Source organism: Notamacropus eugenii, chromosome 5 (assembly GCF_028372415.1).
Source record: "Notamacropus eugenii isolate mMacEug1 chromosome 5, mMacEug1.pri_v2, whole genome shotgun sequence".
Lineage (NCBI taxonomy): Eukaryota > Metazoa > Chordata > Mammalia > Diprotodontia > Macropodidae > Notamacropus > Notamacropus eugenii.
Window position 1 is genome coordinate 98,382,289 of NC_092876.1, and position 17,977 is coordinate 98,400,265.

A 17,977-nucleotide genomic window follows, 5' to 3' on the forward strand; every position below is an offset into this window, starting at 1 on the left:
ATTTGTTTGCAAATTGCAAAGGTTGGCAAAGCACTTAATATCATTTCATTTTTATCCTCACAACACGGGGAGGTAGATGTTATTATTATCCCCACTATACAAGGGAGGAAGACGGATATTAAAAGACTTGCCCACAGCCACACAGCTAGTGACTGTCTCCTCTGAGGACACTGTCATGGCAATGAGGCCGTGGAAGACAGATGAATCAATTGCAGGCTTACTGTATCAGCACTTACACTAGGGTACACTAGAGGAATCAGTCATTCAGTCAACTATCATTTAAGTACCTACTATGTGCCAAGCACTGTGCTACTCTCTAGAGATACAGAGAAAAGCAAAAACCAGTCTCTACTTTCTAGGCACTCACAGTCTAATGGGGGAGTTCTCATTCAGTTGTTTCAGTTATAGATGACTCTTCATGACCCCATTTGGGGTTTTCTTAGCAAAGATCCTAGAATAGCTTGCCATTTTCCTTCTCCAGCTCATTTTACAGACGAGGAAACTAAGGCAAACAAAGTTAAGTGACTTGCCCAGGGTCACATAGCTAGTAAGTGTCTGAAACTAGATTTGAACTCAGGAAGATGAATCCTCATGCCCAGTGCTTTATCCATTGCACCACCTACCTGCCCCTATAATGGGGGAGACAATATGCAAACAACTATGAACAAACAAGATATATTGATGATAAACTGGAGGTACTTAACAGAGAAAGGGACTAGAATTAAGGAGGAGTCAGAAAAGGCTTCTCACAGAAGTTGAAATTCAAGAAGAAGAGAACTGCTACATCTTGGATCAGACAAGCCTATGGTGGGGGGACGTGATAAGTACATAAGACAGGTGAAGGTGAGGAGTGATACAATCATAGGTGCCTTCAGTTTTCTCATTGGCTGTGTATAAGGTCCAGTTCCATTCTTGTACACAGAGAAGTCTTTCAGGCCTTCACACAGAGAAGGAAGGCCTTTGGGAGAGGAGGTAGGAAGAGAAATGGATATTGAATTTGACATTCCAAAGCCTAAAAATTATTTTGAACAAACATTAAGGTGACCCTGGGTTACCTCCCTCCACTAAATTGCTAGTCCAAAGTCTTGTTTTGGCAAGGAGGTGACCCTCCATTCTAAAAGGTTCTGACAAGGAATCATAAGTTATGCAAATTCTCACCAAAATAGAAAGATATGTGACTAAATCTGAAGAAATAGCCACCAGAGGACTATTGTTTTGGTCATAGCAACTTGCCAATACATCTCCTCGGACATGGAAGAGTTGTGATCTGCACTGGTGGAAGTACCCACACAGATGAAATCACAGATGCCCAAAATACTGAAGTAAATATAGGCTATGATGTGATACTGTCACATCTATTCAGATTTGGGTAACTAAAAATAATCACTGACATTGATATAGTTCGTTAAGGTTTACAAAGCATTTTATGTGTATTATCTCATTTTAATCTCACAGCCCTTTGAGACAGGTACTATCATTATTCCCATTTTGCAGTCAAGGAAACTAAGACTAAATGGTGTTCCCTTATTTGCCATGGGTCATATGACTAAAAAAGTCTAAGCTGGGATTGAAACCTAAGTCCAGCATTCTGCCCACAACACTATACTAGGCTACCTTTCTATTCTTGTAACATAAGGCCACAGTTTTCAACCTGTCATCTCATTTTTTCTTCCCAAGGGAATTGATGAGAGAGGACTGCCAGTGGCATTCTTGCCACTTTGTATATCAGAGAATGATATATGATCATTGTTCTTATAGCCAGCAACAATCAAGTATTCTAGAAAGACTCCCTATTTCTAGAAACTTTCTGCTCAAAAAACTGCATGTAAATATCAATGCAGAATTCTGCCCTTGAGATTAACTTTCCCAAAGCAATAAATGTAAAATATTGAACAGAGGTTCAAAAAGTCATGTAAAGAAAGGAATAGATCTGCTGCCATATAAAAGAAGGAGGAGATGCAGCTAAATAGTAGATGTAAAATAAAACAAAAACACACAATTTAGTGAACTTGCAGCCCAACAAGCACCAAAGGTATGGCATGGCAGCCAGAAAAAAGCTAATGCAACCTTATGCCAAATGTATGAATAATGCATTTTTGCTTATTGCTAATGTAATTTTGCTTCTTATTTGGGAAGATCTTTCCCATTCACTGATAAGTCCATGTGACCTGCTTAAGTCACATGGTACCTGAGTCACGTGAGTCTAAGTCACATGGAACAGGAAGGGGTGGAACAGAAATGGTAGAACAGGAAGAGGCAGAGCAAGAGCAGAGCTTAGAGGAAGTTAGAGAGCAATCAGAGCTGGAAAAGGCAGCTGGTTAGTGTGAGTGAGAGCTAGTTTGTGGGAAGCCTAACAGAGGGAAGATCTGGGGATAGTGTTGCCCTTTGCATTGTTACTGTGTGTAGATTTCCTTGTTACTATGATGGATTTGGCTTTCTGGTGTCTGAATAAATGTTTTGGTTCTGTCCTCCATGTGGAGAGTCTGTTTTATTTAGTGATTCAGAATTACACCAGGATATTCAGGGCCACTGTGGGTGCTGTGAATATCACACTGGTGCTATACCAAATTAAAAGGATCATGGGATATTATCTTCAGAGCTGAGAAGGAACCTAGAGATTATCTACATAGAAGGATATTGAATTTCAAAGAGGTTAAGTGACTTGTCCAAAATCACAAGGATGTTCAACACAGAGCCAAGATTCAAACACAGGTCTTTGTTTTGACCTAGGTTAGTGGAATCCTGTGCTCTATTATACCGTAAGCTTAATAGAACTAACAGGGTCCAGAATGATAATGGTTATATTTCCACTCTACTCTGTACTGGTCAGTTCACGTCTAAAGTAATGTGTCAAATTATGGATACCCTATTTTAGGAAGAACAATGACAAGTTGAAACCTTGAAAGAATCAACATTGTTTCTGGGTCCCAGCTCCTATGTGAAGCCTTTCCAGATCATCCCTGATTGCTAGCACCCCTCCTCCTAAAATTGCCTTGCATTTTCCAATACAATGATCAGACTTGAAACTATGTCACATGAGGATCAGTTGAAGAAACTAGGGGCATTTTACCTAGAGAAGAGGTCTTGACTATATCACATTGTGAAAATGAAACTGAATTTACTCTACTTGACTCCTGTGGACAGAACTAGAATAAATAAGTTCTCCATAATATGTCATATATATAATATATAGTATGATATAAATAAAATGGGCACCCTTAGTAGGTGGCAAGCTCTCCATCACTAGATATGTCACCACAGACACTGAATGACTACTTGTTGGAGATAATTTAGAAGAGATTGCTATTTATAAATTTCTAAGACCCTAGGAAAGACAACATGGTATGGTGTAAAAAGATAAAAGGAATTAAAGTTAAAAGATTTAACTGATTCCTGGATCCGAAACCTTTACAAGATATATAACTATTGGTGAGCCTTACTCAGTTTCTCTGAAACAGTTTCCTCTTTCACAAAATGAGAATAACATTGGAACTACTCACTGTATAGCTCTGTCATGAGAAAAGCACATTTTAAAATCGCACAACACTAGAAATATATGCTGTGATTATTGTAAATCCAGTTAAAGATAACTCCCTGAAGCACAGAAAATTTCTTTTGAAATTGCCAACAAAGTATCGTCTCTCCCAGCCTCTTTCTCCTGTCTCTCCTACCCTCATTTCAGTGTTTGTTGGTGCCTTTGGCTTATAACAATTATTAGAAGCTTTCACAGGACACTTCTTTTATTGAGTATAGCTGTCTCAAAGGGCATGGCAATATACATCTCAATTTTTCCATAGAAGTCCCTTTCTACTGTTGTAGAAAGTCCAGTATTCAAATAAGACTAATAGTCATTTCTCTGATGATGTCAGAAAATGGTCATCCTTTTTTTTGTATAATTCTAGTATGGGGCTATAATTATATGTCTTAAAATTATTAAGATTTTTTTTAATGATGAAATACTTCTTCTCAGTCCTTAACTCACTTCTTGACATACAGTTGATAACCTGCATAATAACTTACAAGATACAAATTATTCCTTGCCTAAGGAGCACTGTGGTCATTCACCCAGAAAAAATGTATATTGAATGACCAAATCAGACTATTTCCAACATTTCTGATTCTTAAAAGCAAAGAATGAAGACAAAATTGGGGCAACTTTTAGTTGATCTTACAAAGCTGCTCAGAGAAGTTACATTCAACCCAACCCAGGTGGCATCAGTTATTTTCTCAAGTGCTCAGGAATCATTGTGATCACCTTGGTATTTCCTTGAATTGTGGGTGCCCCATGGTCAGATCAATCTATTTGAAATTGTTTTCAACTGGAGCAGCCCTTCCCAACCCCCCCCAAAGGAGCCAATCTTATATCCTCATTCCTGTGGAAATCTTGGTAGTGTTGTTTCAGCTTTTTCACATTGAGCTCCCTCAGAAAATATAATAACTAGGAGTAGTTGGTAGGATAAGTCTAATAAGACTGAGAAACAGAATTCTAAGAATATTATAGTACTGTAATTTTATCAACTTCATTCCCTCCATTTGGCATCTAGTAACTCTTCCACCCCCACAATATTGCAAATGGTCCTTTGGACCTAGTTAAGATTGTCTCTATTCAGAAACAAAATATTATAGTAGAAATTGATAACCCAACATCAACCTGTAACAAAAGAGTGAGTTCAAAGAGGGTAAGAAGGTCTGTACATTCCCAGAAGAGAATACATACCTAACATAAATGAAACCAAAAACATAATCAAACTAGAAATAGATTAACATCAACAAGAGTAATAATAAAAAGTAGAGTAGGTCTTTGGGGATGGTTAAGTTTGCATAATGTACTGTATCCATGGCCAGGCTGGAAAGAACTCTAACTATGGAAAGATACTCATCTGAAGTGACCTGGACTGGGGAAACTAAATTAGGGAAGCTAAAATTGCAGCATTCCAGACAAGTTTCAATATGTTAACATCTTAATAGCAAGTTATTTTTTTTCAATGACATGAAGTCACCCCAAGACCCTTGGTGAAAATGAAATTAGGTAATCTGAGTTGCCTTTGGCAAAACAGCTTTCCTTTCTGGACCTAAATTTCTCAGTTATAAAAGAGGGAGGTTGAACTAAATGATTTCTAAGGTCTCTACCAGCACCAAATCCTATGATCCAAAGATTGTCATTATCTTCCTCTTGCTGCCTCCTCTCTCCTGTTCCCCAAAACAGACAGTATCTTCATGGAGCAAAATCCTCCACCAAAACAAGGTCTGCCCTTTAACTACAATTCTACCTTCTTCCTTTCTGTCTCAATTTGAACCATATGCCTTCATTACTACTGTATCATTTAGTGTCTATCTGATTATTTAAACAAACTTCTACTAATGTGTATTCAGCACTAATCTCTGCTGTGGTGATCAGTTTTTATTTTAACACAAGTTTTTAAACCTAAGTTCTTTCCTCATGACAACCCTTTCAGATAGGACTACTATGATAAGAGTATAGGTGGCATCTAGACAGATTAATTCCAAAACTTAAAAAATAAAGAAAAGTTAAATAAATGAATTGAATAACCACTAAAATAACTATCCTTATATGCACAAGGCTATTGGATCTACCATCTTGTCCTCAATAGTTCAGTAATTTGTTTGTAAAAAGATAGTCTTACCTAAACACTACATGCTTTGAAATTTATAAGACCAACCATCGATGATGACCCCATTCCAATTAGTGAGAATTCTGTCACACTGTCTCAGTGACAGAACAGAGGCTTCCTCACCAGGTTCAAGTATTTCTATAGATGCCAAAAGGTTGTGACTGAGATAAAATAATAGCATATATTTAGAAATGGAAGAGGCTTCTGAGGTCATCTAGTTTAATCCCATAATTTTTCTGAAACTAAGGTCAAAGAAAGTTAACCATCAGTAGTAAGTCTTAAAAATGAGATTTGAATCCAGATTCGTTGATTTCAGAGATAGGGCCCTTTCCACTCTATCACATTATTTCCATACCAACAAAATGAACAGCACAATGAGTAAGATGTATTTCAAGAGGTCACATTGTATACTGAAAGGTCTATGTGACTTAAAAAACAGAATGCCTGAGCTTGAAGCCTGACCTTGACATTGATAAGTTATATACCCATAGAAGTCATTTCACTTCCCTGACTCTAAATTTTCCCGTTTATGAGATGATAATATTACATTGGTCCAAATAAAGACTGTACTATTCCCTCGTCCCCCCTAAAAAAAAAAAAAGACAGTTTGGGGGCACAGTGGATAAAGTGCTGGGTCTGGAGTCAGAAAGACCTGAGTTCAAATTTAGCCTCAGACACTACATTAGCTTTGTGATCCTAGGCAAGTTACTTATCTTCTACCTTCTTCCTCAGCTGTACAATGGGAATAATAACTCTTAAGGTTGTTGTGAGGATCCAGTGAGACAATATTTGTAAAAACAGTGGAAGTAGTATAGAATAGGTGCTATATAAATGTATTTATTCCCTTCCCTTTCCCAAATAGGAATTATATAAAACCTGATGGTGGCTTATAATTACCTTTGGTTTTGGAATGTATATATGTGCACATAAATATAAATGTATATATAAAACATCTATACACACATACCTATGTATGCATATTATCTTTCCAAGATATCTCATTTTGGAGATGTGGGCTAAACTCAAACCAATGTGCTACTTGCACTACCTACCTCAGAAAATTATAGAAATTCGAACAACAACAATAATGATAAAGAATAAAACCGTATTATATGTGTCATAGAAATACAAATAATACAACTAGTATTGTTGTAAAGCAGTAAAGGTTTAGTACTAGTAAGGCTCCTATGTTAGATCTCAAAGAAGACGGGACAAAATACTCAAATCAAGGATGGCTCAGAAATTATCCACTCCAATTTTCTCATTAAAAATGCATGCATTCCATTTGATCAGTAATTTTCAACTGTGAAGGTACTACATAATTAAATATCATAAGGACTTCTAAATATAATTTATGTAATGGACAGTGTTCTCATTAAACATATAATGTGAAGTAAATCCTTAGAAGACACCTGTCACATAGTATCTATTGCTAGATGAACAATGTTGGGGGCAGGGGGGGGTTTGAAGTAGAGAAACCCAAAACCAACCAATACCAGCTTGGTAACTGTATAGAAAGCACAATCAAGCAGAAATAGATACCGTAACCTCCTATGCACAAACGACAAAAAGAGTGTAAGGAAAGTCACAGAATAATTAATAAGCACTTCCTGAATATTTATTATGCAAAAGAGCTACAGAATGTGATCCTTGCCTTCACAGAGGAAACAAAAATAATTAATATAAATGAAACAATTGAAGAACAAGATGAATTTATACAAAGACCAAAATTAAAAGTGTGATTTCCTGCCTCCATAGGAGGCATCTTTTTTTCATGAACTCTAGTTCATTCCCCTTCCTAATCTCTTCCTATCAAAATCCTTGCCATTCTTTTAAGTCATTCTCCTCCAAAATCATAGACCAGGGATGGGGAACCAGTGGCCTCAAAGCTACATGTGGCCCTCTAGGGCCTCAAGTGCAGCCCTTTGACTGAATTCAAACTTCATAGAACAAATTCCCTTAATGAAAGGATTTGTTCTGTAAAATTTGGATTCAGTCAAAAGGCTGGAACCCAAGGACCTAGAAGGCCACATGTGGCCTTGAGGCCACATGTTCCCCACCCCTGTTGTAGATACTTATCCAACAATACATTTCCCTGGTGACTATACACAGAAATGATCTTTCCCTCCTCTGAATTATTTAAGCACTCTACACTTTATTTTGCACCTTCTGTACACTCCACTGTATTGTAATTACTTGTTTATATGTTTTATTTCACCTATTACAGCCTTATTTTCTACTTCACCAATTTTTGCTGTTTTGTGATATGATGCCATTTATCATTTTCCCCTAAAAGTAAGTTTGCAGAAAGCCTGGCAGAGGACAAAACTAAGCTGGATCATCTCAAGAGCATTTAAGTGATATAACTAGGAGAACAATAAGTAGATGGGGAAAATATGCAAGAGATAAGTAAGTATCTTTGAAATTACCTCATTAGTACTTTAATATCTCAAGCTTGTTAAGCTGTTTCAGTCAGGTCTAACTCTTTGTGATTCCATTTGGGGTTTTCTTGGCAAAGATGATGGAATGGTTTGCCATTTCTGTCTCCAGCTCATTTTACAGATGAGAAAACTGCTGCATTTGACCTCAGGTCTTCCTGACTCTATCTACTGAACCGCTCGTGTCTCAAGCTGTGATATACTGTGTCAGAAAGTAGAAATAGCACTTAAGAAAATTAAGTTGGGAAGGTCTGGATAAGACCAAGTACATAAAGAAGAAAATGTGTGCTGAAGGCACACATTGAAAACACAGGGATAAATTTTCAAGTTACTTGAGAAAAGGTACCAAATGATAAGAAAAAAATCACTGTCAGTTTTATAATTTTTAAAAAGTGATCATGAACACATATTAAGCATGCTCTGCATGTCAGTTATCATCATCAGGGCTATAAACACAAAGAGAAAAAAAACTGTCCCTTCCATCAGGGAACTTACCTTCTACTCATATTTACATATACCTATACCTATACATATACTATTCAAAATAAACACAAGGATTTGGGACAAGAGGGCACTAACCACTGGGTGATCATATGCCTTAGCATATGCATGGGGGACACCTTATTGGAGAATCTTTTTGTCTATTGAGTATAACTAGATGGATATATAGACAGAATGCTAACACCAAACAACCAAATAATTTAGACACATCCTGTCTACTTAGTGTTTATGAACTTTTAACATCAACCATTACAGTCAAATTAAGTCTGCCTGCTGCCTGAAGAAAAAGGATGTAAGAAAAGGCAGATCACTGATTTTGGACAATAGTCTGCTTAAACGATTTTGCATTTTTTAGGGCATTCATTGCCCGAGCCCAGTTCAACACACAGCAAATCCAGTACCCTCTTCTGGGAGCTTTAGGCTAAGCTGGTCCCAACAGAAACATTATTTTGCAAAAAGCTGAACACTTTAGAAAGTCCTGCCTTGCTTTGCTGAAAATTTCATCTTTTGGAAATTTAAGGAAGAAATAAAATAATGAGAGGAACTGCTACTCTGGATCTAATTCTAATCAAAGAACAAAATCAAACTGACTTTGGGTAAAAAATGTTCATGTTAATCTAGAGTTCATGATGGGAAAAACTGAATACTAGTGTAACCTGACGATGTCACTGTGGAAAGCAAAACTGGCTGGCAGGCAACTAGCTTCTTTTATAACTCAGTCCTGGTAAGGAAATTGACAAAAATAGCTCGCCATACCCATAGGTAGCATCCTAGAAAAGACACTTTTGGCATAGGTGCCAAACTAGAAAAGAAACTTCTCAATCAATTCAATCTTCTGTAGTCCAAGGACAGCCAAAGGCTTCCCTGTTTGTCCTCTCTGTGCTCAAAGACAAACACACCAAAACAATTAAGATCAAAGACTAAGACAGATTTAAAGTCCTATTTAAATAACAAAGAATACCTTTAAAAAGCCAAGAGGAAGCATGAATTTAAGCCTCCAATCAGACAGAAATGGGAAAAGAAAGAGAAATTTGAAAGAAGTTGCATTTTGCCTGGCTTTTCAAACCCAGGAAAAGTTCAATAATGATCAGAAGTATCTCTGCCTCCAGTCACCACTCTTATATTTACCTCTAGAAGAAAAAGACATTAGCCACCCTGATGAAGACTAGGCATATTTGACAATATTCTTCTCTGTCTCTAAACAACAACATACATCATGAGTCATACAAAGGTTTCCAATCTCCTGGGTCTAGGAATACACCATTATCTCTGATACACTGGGTTAAATTTCCCAGGAGTCCATGAAGACTTCTTCTACCTGCTGAAATCTGTGTCCAAAGGTCACTACGCTAAGAACAGTTAGATGAAAATTTAAGTTGGACAAGATAACTTCTGAGTACAGTCCAAATCTGCAATTCTATGTATCTAGACTCTATGGTGTAGATATAGCATCCGATACCCTAAGGGTTAAAGAATATTATGAGTTGCTTTACCAGTACTTTGTGAATACCACCCTGAGTGCGGGAGAATTGGGGCTCATTCTGTAGCCCATCCTGTAACTTGAGGGTGATCTAAAGTCCTTTTCCCCTCATCCTGTGCCACAGATTCTTCCTTATCTTTAATCTTCATAAAACCTTAAAAACTACATCATCCTGAACAGCTTCAGACTTTCTATCTATATAAGCTGCTTCTTCCAAATATCCAGGGCTATTCATTAGCTTCCCTGTAATCAGGCCCATGAAGCTTTCCCATAATAAAGCTCCCATGGGTTAAGAGAAAGTTCTCTACGTGAACTTTTTCACAACCCAACTGCTCTCCCAAATCTGACCTCAACATCTGGACTTAAGGAAAATAGAAAATTCAAGAAAATTATATGCATGATTCTGTGCAGATTCTAAAAAGGAAGGCAATTAAGTATTTGTCAGTCAATAAGGACTTATTAAGCACTTACTATGTGCCAGGAACTGGGCTAAGCACTGGGATACAAAAAGAGCAAAGGACAATTCCTGACCCCAAGGAGCTCAAAATCTAATACGAGACATGATGATAATGTTTACGATGATGATAACAGTTAGCATTTATACAGTACTTACTCTATGCTAGACACTGTGCTATCAGTACTTTACGAACATTATCTCATTTGATTCTCACAACCCTGGTAGGTAGGTGCTATCATGACACTCATTTCACAGATGATGAAATTGAAGCAAACAGGTTAAGTGACTTGCCTAAGGTCACACAGTCATTAAGTGTCTGAGTCTGGATTTTACCACAGGTCGTCCTGATGCCAGACCCAGAACTCAATCCACTGCATGACCTAGCTGCCTCAATAAACTAACAAATATGTTCAAGCTATATACAAGATAAATAGGAACTAATTGAATGAATGAAGGTGCTGGAATTAAGAGGAGTTGGAAAAGGCTCCCTGTGGAAGATGGGATATTAGCTGGGCCTTAAAGGAAGCCAGGGAAGCCAGGTGAAGATGAGGCAGGAATGAATTCCATTCATCGGGAACTGCCAGAGAAAGTGCCCAGAGCCAAGAGATGGAATGTCTTGTTCCTGGAACAAGGAGGCTAGAGTCACTGGATCAAAGAGTACACAACAAGGAATAAGGTATAAGAAGACAGGAAAGGTAGGAGGAGCTCTTTGAACACCAAACAGAGGATTTTGTATTTGATCCTGGAAACAACAGGGAACCAATTAAGACTACTGAGTAAGGGAGTGGGGAGAGTGACATAGTTGGACCCGAATTTTAGGAAAATCACTTTAGTGGCTGAATAAAAGATGGATTAGAGTAGGAAGGGACTTAAGGCAGGTAGACCCATTAGCAGGTTATTGCAATAGTGAGGCAGGAGATAATGTGGGTCTGAACCAGAGCAGCGTCAGTGTCAGAGGAGAGAAGGAGGTCTATTTGAGAGATTTTCCAAAGCTACAATCTACATACTGGCCTTGATAACAGATTGGATATGGGGAGAGAGAGATAGTGAAGAAACATGTATGACACTAGGTTGAAAATTTGAGGGACTGAGAGGATAATATTGCCCTTTGTGGTAATAGGGAAATTAGGAGGGAAAGGGGGCGTTTGGGAAAAAGAAAATGAGCTCAGTTTTAGACAAGTTAAGTTTAAGATATCTAATGGACATCTAGCTCTAGATGTCTGAAAGGCAGCTGGAAATTAGAGATTAGAGGTCAGTATATTTTATTGGAGGCCAGAATCTTTTAGATTCTTGACTTTATTAGCGTAGAGATGTGTATAACCTCTGATAACTTTGATAATTTATTTTGCTTGTGCTGTGATCATCCTTATTCCTCTTTTTTTATATTCAGGTTTGCTCTCTTGACTGAACTAACTGTATCAAATTTTAAAAGTTTTAGATTAATCATTCCAATTGTTTTCTTATTTTCACATGTAATGAGAGTGACTAATATTGATGAAAGGATAGGGACTGGAATTGTGATTACATTAGTATAAAAAACTCCCAAGTAAGAGGACTCCCTGCCCACTCCAGGGTCAGGATGTCTTTTTTTTAAATATAAATTTATGAAAGGTAATGAAATATTTCTGTTTAACAGTATTTGCAATCACTGCATCACATTTAAATTCACAAAAAGTACAAAACTGTTTAGTGTTAGCACAGGAAATAAGTATGCAAAGAATTTATATAAATTTGAACAACTGATAGATGATAATAATTAAAGAAAAACTATTGTGATATAGTAATAAATAGTTCATTATGTAATTCCACTTAAGTGAGACACAAAATCCTAGAGTTCCGAGACTTATATGGTCTTAGAGAGTTGCTTAGAACACTGAGTGGTTATAGAGGGAGAGAACAATCTGAGTCCCCATTCAGGCAGCTTGGTCTACTCGCAGGTTACATTTGTTCTTCATTTTCTAAAGGGACCATCCCTTAACTCATTTCTTAAAGATGCGTATTCACCGAATGGACTTTACCTCACTCAAAATGAGAACCTGTAAAGGCCTTAGTTTAAAAGGGTCAGGACCTCCCACTGCATCCTGGGCCATCTCTGGCCATCCTCATGAACATCTGGTCACTAGACCCAGATGGCTCTGGAGGAGAAAGTGAGGCTGGTGACCTTGCACAGCCCTCCCTCTCTCAAATCCAAGTCAACTGCAAGTCATGTCATCATTCCCTGATGTCATGGTCTTCTTTGAGAATGAAGGACACACACAACTACCTGAGTGGTGACATGACTTGCTCAGGATCATATAACTCCTCTGTATCAAAAACAGGACTCGAGTCCAGATCTTCCTGGATTAAGAGTCAGCTCTCTTTCCACTAGGTTGCCTTTGTGATAGATTATATCTTTCATTTGTGTCTTCTACTGATTTGCTGCTTTGTTCCTTTTCCAAGTGTTTTACATGAATAGTCAATTAATCAATGTTCTTCCTTATTGACATATTCGGTACTCTGAATCTGCCTCTGGATGCTGTTAGCACACATCCCTTAGCTTTTGATATTTATTGCCGGCACAGTTAATACCTTTGATGTAATCTATTGTTTTAATAACTTTGTTTCACTCAAAGTAATTTTTCCTTTACTATGGGCCTCTGATTTTATACATTGCATCATTTTTTGCTACTAGTTTTATTGCATTAGTTTATCTCTCTGGTCTTGTACATTTGCCTATACATTCTTTCTGACCTTATGTGATGTATTTTAGTGTAAATTCCATGAAGACTAGAAAAGAAGTACTATTTTCTTTTCTGATTGATATCTTTATAACCTATTCGCTATGACATGCTGAATATGCTGTTTATCCTTGTATTTATTTTTGTTGAATTTGTCATATTTTGACCATGGGATGCTAAAATCTCCCACTATTATTTTAATATCTTTTTTTTGCATGACTGTGTGGCAAATAAAACTAATAAAGGTAAAGTGAGGTACAGAGCTCTGAGCAAAATCAGCTTGTTAACAGTGACACATATAACTGTGAACAAAGTGAGTCAGGCTGGCAACCTCTCTAAAGCTATCAATCCCCACTGCTCTTCACTGAGACACACCAAAGAAGGGGTGGTCTTGGTAGTCATAGAGAAAAAGTAATAGGTTGAAGGGTTGGGGTAGCAACATTAGGATTGACTCTACTAAGAAAAATGGGCTGGCATTCACAAAAGGCTAATGATGGCCCCTCTCTATCAATTAAGGAATGTTAATTGTTTTATGGAACTCATTTGCATCTTGTAATCTTTGCTAGGGGATCAAAACTACCAGACTTGCTGTCTCCTTGGAAGAGATAAAAACTCCAAATGTACAAGGACAGATGATATATCTTTTGGGAACGGAATACAAGGTAACTTGTGGGACTTAAAGATAATAGATAGATGTCCTGGAAGTATCCCAAGGGCTACTGGTATGCGTGATAATAACTTTTCTTTTAATTACAACTTTAAGCTAACTCAGAGGGAAGTCTGAATTCCTTAGTTCAACTCAAGGACATGAAAAGGTAACTTTAGGAATCAAAGCAGCGTTCATTTTATTTTCTTCAGGTCTTCCTTTATGAATTTCACTGGAGAATTCTCTGTGTGTGTGTGTGTGTGTGTGTGTTCGTGTGTGTGTGTGTGTGTGTGTGTGTGTTCTTCACTTTGGGATGACCTTCCTATCTCTTTTCCTTTTTTCCTCCTTTCACACACAAATAATTCACACATTTCGTTAATAACAGGTTTATTTTGATTTGAGAAGTATAAATTGTTTTGAGTATACATATATGTGTGCGTATTTTAACTAGGGAACTTTTTTGGTTTTTGAAAACTTTCTTGAAGTTGGATGTATGTCTGTAAACTCTCCTAAATCTGTTTGTTTCTCATGTAACCATTCTCTGCCTTTATAGAACATCTTGAACTTTGATAGATAACATGGGTGCATAGTAATGTAAATACTATGTTATATTCTATTTTATGTGATCCACTCTTGTCTTCCTTGAGAGTCATATGTGATACTCATTAATTTTCTTTCATAAGTAATTTTTTAAAAAATCATTGGAGTGTTTGGGTATGCTCAGTCTTTAGTTTTTCCTTCATGGAATCCTGTGGGTTTTTTACGCTAATTTTTAGTTTGATGTTATCTGTAGATTGTTTTTTGATTTGTTTGTCAGTTCTGGACATTTTTCTTTCACAATTTTCTAAAGCACAGTATTCTGATTTCTTTGTTTTTCTAAGTTCTCTGGGATGTCAATAATTACAAAAGCTATTTCTTTACCTGGTCTGTCTCTTGGTTCTGTACATTTTCCAATAGTTTTGATAATTCAGTAATTTGGGGAGATCATATTTTCAGCTACCTATATGTACGTATAATTCAGTTTTCCAGTATTATAAATCATTAGTTGCTCCAATATATTTCCTTTTTTAAAGTTTTTTCGTGTTTTAGCCATATTGTCATTTTCTCCATTTTTAAAAATATCTTTTAATTCTCAACTTGATTTTCTTTTAAGTTCTTTTAAATATGGCTTCATGATTCTTAGAAATCCAATTCTTGCTTAATTTCTTTGAGTGCTTCATTTATCTATTTGAGAATATTTCTCAGGGTATCTTGCATGTTTGTTTTTTTTTAACATCTCCAGTGTTCAGTCCAGTTCCTCCGTAGTATTTCTTTTAATTGTGTAACGACTCTTTGCTTTGTATCTGACCATTACCTCTCAGAAGTCTTCATTCAGAGGCAGCATAGCGTACTGAACAGAAAGCTAGACTTTGAGACAGAAAAACCTGGGTTCATATCTCGTCTCTTACATGTAAGACTGTATGACTCTGGGAAAGGCACTTTACTCTTCAGTCTCCTAGGCAGCTCATTAATACTCTAAGGAGCAGTGCAAGTGCCAACCTGCAAAAGTAGAGAAAGTTTCTGCTTTGGAAGTTCCCTACACCAATTACATGAGTCCCACCTAGAGCACCATTGCAAAAAAAAAAAAATAAAGTTCAGCTCAAGTACCGCCTTCTACAATGAAGCATTTCCAAATCTTCATCGTGACTGACCTCTCGTAATTATCTTGTATATATTTTGGGTATGTATGCATGTGTGTGCATATGTTGGTAACCCCACTAGAATGAAAGCCCATTTAGGGTCAGGGCTATTTTATTGTTCTCTTTGCTTCCTCAGTACCTAGAAACATGCTTGGCACAAAACAAATGCTTAATAAATGCTTGCTGATGTGCTGGTTTTTATTTACTTTTGTCCTTTTTTTGGCCCTTGTTTCTCTTTAGTACTTCTATTTCTTGCTTTTTTTGGTGTTCTTATTTTATTTTTTCTAGAAAGTGGAGATTAGGGAGCCTCACTCCCTTAAATCTTTTATATTCTGACATCTTGGCTCAGTCTCCTTCCACTCATGTCATTCAACATTTTTTAATGTTTCCTAAGGAAAAGATACCACCATATGTGAGGGGTACAAATAAAATGTATTCCCTATCTTCAAAAATTTTATAGCCTATCTGAAGAAACAAGAGATACATGATTTTAAAAACTAATAATACATAATATATCACACATTATTTATATATTACATATAATTTTATATGTAGATATATAGCTTTTAAAACTAATAATAATTATCAATATAATGGAGAACCTAGAAAGAAGCACTATATTGTCACTAAATTTTTAATGGTAACAAATACCATGGAAGTTTAGAGAAGGGAAAAATCATGGTGGTTTTTGGTCATCTCAGAAGCTTTTATTCAAGAGGTAGGACTTTAGTTATAACAGAAAAAATAGAAATATAGGGAAGCATGGTCATTCCAGATTCCAGGCAGGGAATGATGTAATCTAAGATGCAGGCTCAGGAATGTACAAAGAATGTTAGTAGGTAAACCAGTCTGGTGAGAACAGAGGGTCTGTGTAGGCAAGTAGTGAGAAATGTTTGCCAATGGAATTTGGGGTTAAATTATGATTATAACAATAGCAATAATATTTTTAAAAAAAGCTTACTGTATACAAAAACTTAGTTCACCTGTGAGATGGGCAATGCAAGCCTGACTATCCCCATTTTACAGATGGAAAAAATTAGATCCATCATGGAGAACATTCAATGCTAGAATGACAAATCTGGATTTTGTCCAACAGACAAGAAGGAATCAAAAACATAAGCAGGATGAAAGCATTGGCATGGCTATACCTTTATAGAACCAATCAAATATCCCAAATATGTGGATCGAAAAAAAATCATTAAGCATTACAATCACCTTATAGAAGAGGTACCTAATCTGGAAAGTATTTGAATTGTACATGTCATATAAACAAATAGCTTTGTTCCACATAATAAAAAAGAAGTTTTATGTTTCTAATGGCCTAGAAAATTGAAAATTTGACTTTACACTGAAGAATTTTAAACCTTATTGTCATAATATTATGAAGGGCAGCTGCTAGCATGATTTAATGATGAGCACTGACCCAGAGACTCAGATCTGAATTCCACCTCTGCACTTATTTGTCAGTTTTGTTACTCTGCAGAAATCATCCCACCTCTGTACAGATTCCTCTTTGGTAAAATGAGGATAACAACACTGATGCTACTCACATCTTACAAACTTAATGGGAGTTATTATTATAAGAATTCTCAATTACTATTGTTTTTAAAGCCACATAAACATAAAGATATTCATCCAAAGTTTACATTGAGCTGATCAGCCAAGATGATAGAGTAGGAAGGAGGACAGGTTAGCTCTCCAAGACAACACTTTCACAAAGATCTAGAAAAATATAACAGACTGTGTCTTTGTTGAGAAATTCAAGGAAAAAATTCCACAGTAAGTCAATTTTGCTAGCCCAGGTCAGTATAAGAAGATAGAGCTGAGGACAATGGAAGGGGGATCTAGGCAGGACTAGCTGTGTGGGACTCTGAGGGCCCACCTGCAGCTAAACTTCAGGGCAAGAAGAGGTCAAGATCTAGTACAAAGGGGCTTGACCTTTCAGGCTGCAGGAATAGGTACCAACTGGTAGCTCTGTCACTCACTATCCAGTTTTGGATCATAGATCTAGTGACGCCTGGGAAGGGAACCTGCACCTTCTAAGGGTGGTAGTCCAGGATAAGGAGAGGTCATTGGTTCTAGTTTGTGTACTGACTAAGGAAATAGTACAGAAGCAGGTAGTGGCTGTGGCACTGTGACCCTGGGAATGGAGTTAATCCAGTCTGATGCCAGTTTCTGGCCCAGTATAGAGCCTGCGGTGGATAGGAAGCTTAGACCAAAGGAGAATCCACAGTTCTGTTACTTTGAAACTGCAGAGTTTTTCAGATGGCTAATGGTGGTTGAGTCTAATAGCAGTCTACTAGAGTTCCAATCAAAGGCAAGTTCACAGCTGAGTTGGTCAAACCCAAACTCAGATCAGAAACTTTCAGAGCTCAGACCAAGGGAGCAGCACTCAGATTTTTGCCCTAGATCTAAACTCTGTTGGT

The 17,977-nt window shown here is 37.0% G+C and overlaps 1 protein-coding gene across 4 annotated transcripts in view; it reads right to left on the bottom strand.

Moving 5' to 3' along the window:
* The window catches only part of SMAD9 (SMAD family member 9), a 106,013-nt gene that overhangs the window by 63,252 nt on the left and 24,784 nt on the right, over nucleotides 1-17,977 (bottom strand). The window contains exon 1 of one of the 4 annotated variants that reach the window (XM_072610347.1): nucleotides 1-16,075. This exon is cut by the window's left edge and continues 26,884 nt beyond it. The exons of the other annotated variants lie outside the window; for them this stretch is intronic. The gene's annotated coding sequence lies outside the window, so the exon portion shown is untranslated. Of the gene's footprint in view, nucleotides 16,076-17,977 lie in introns of those variants that run through there. 4 annotated transcript variants of the gene reach the window in all.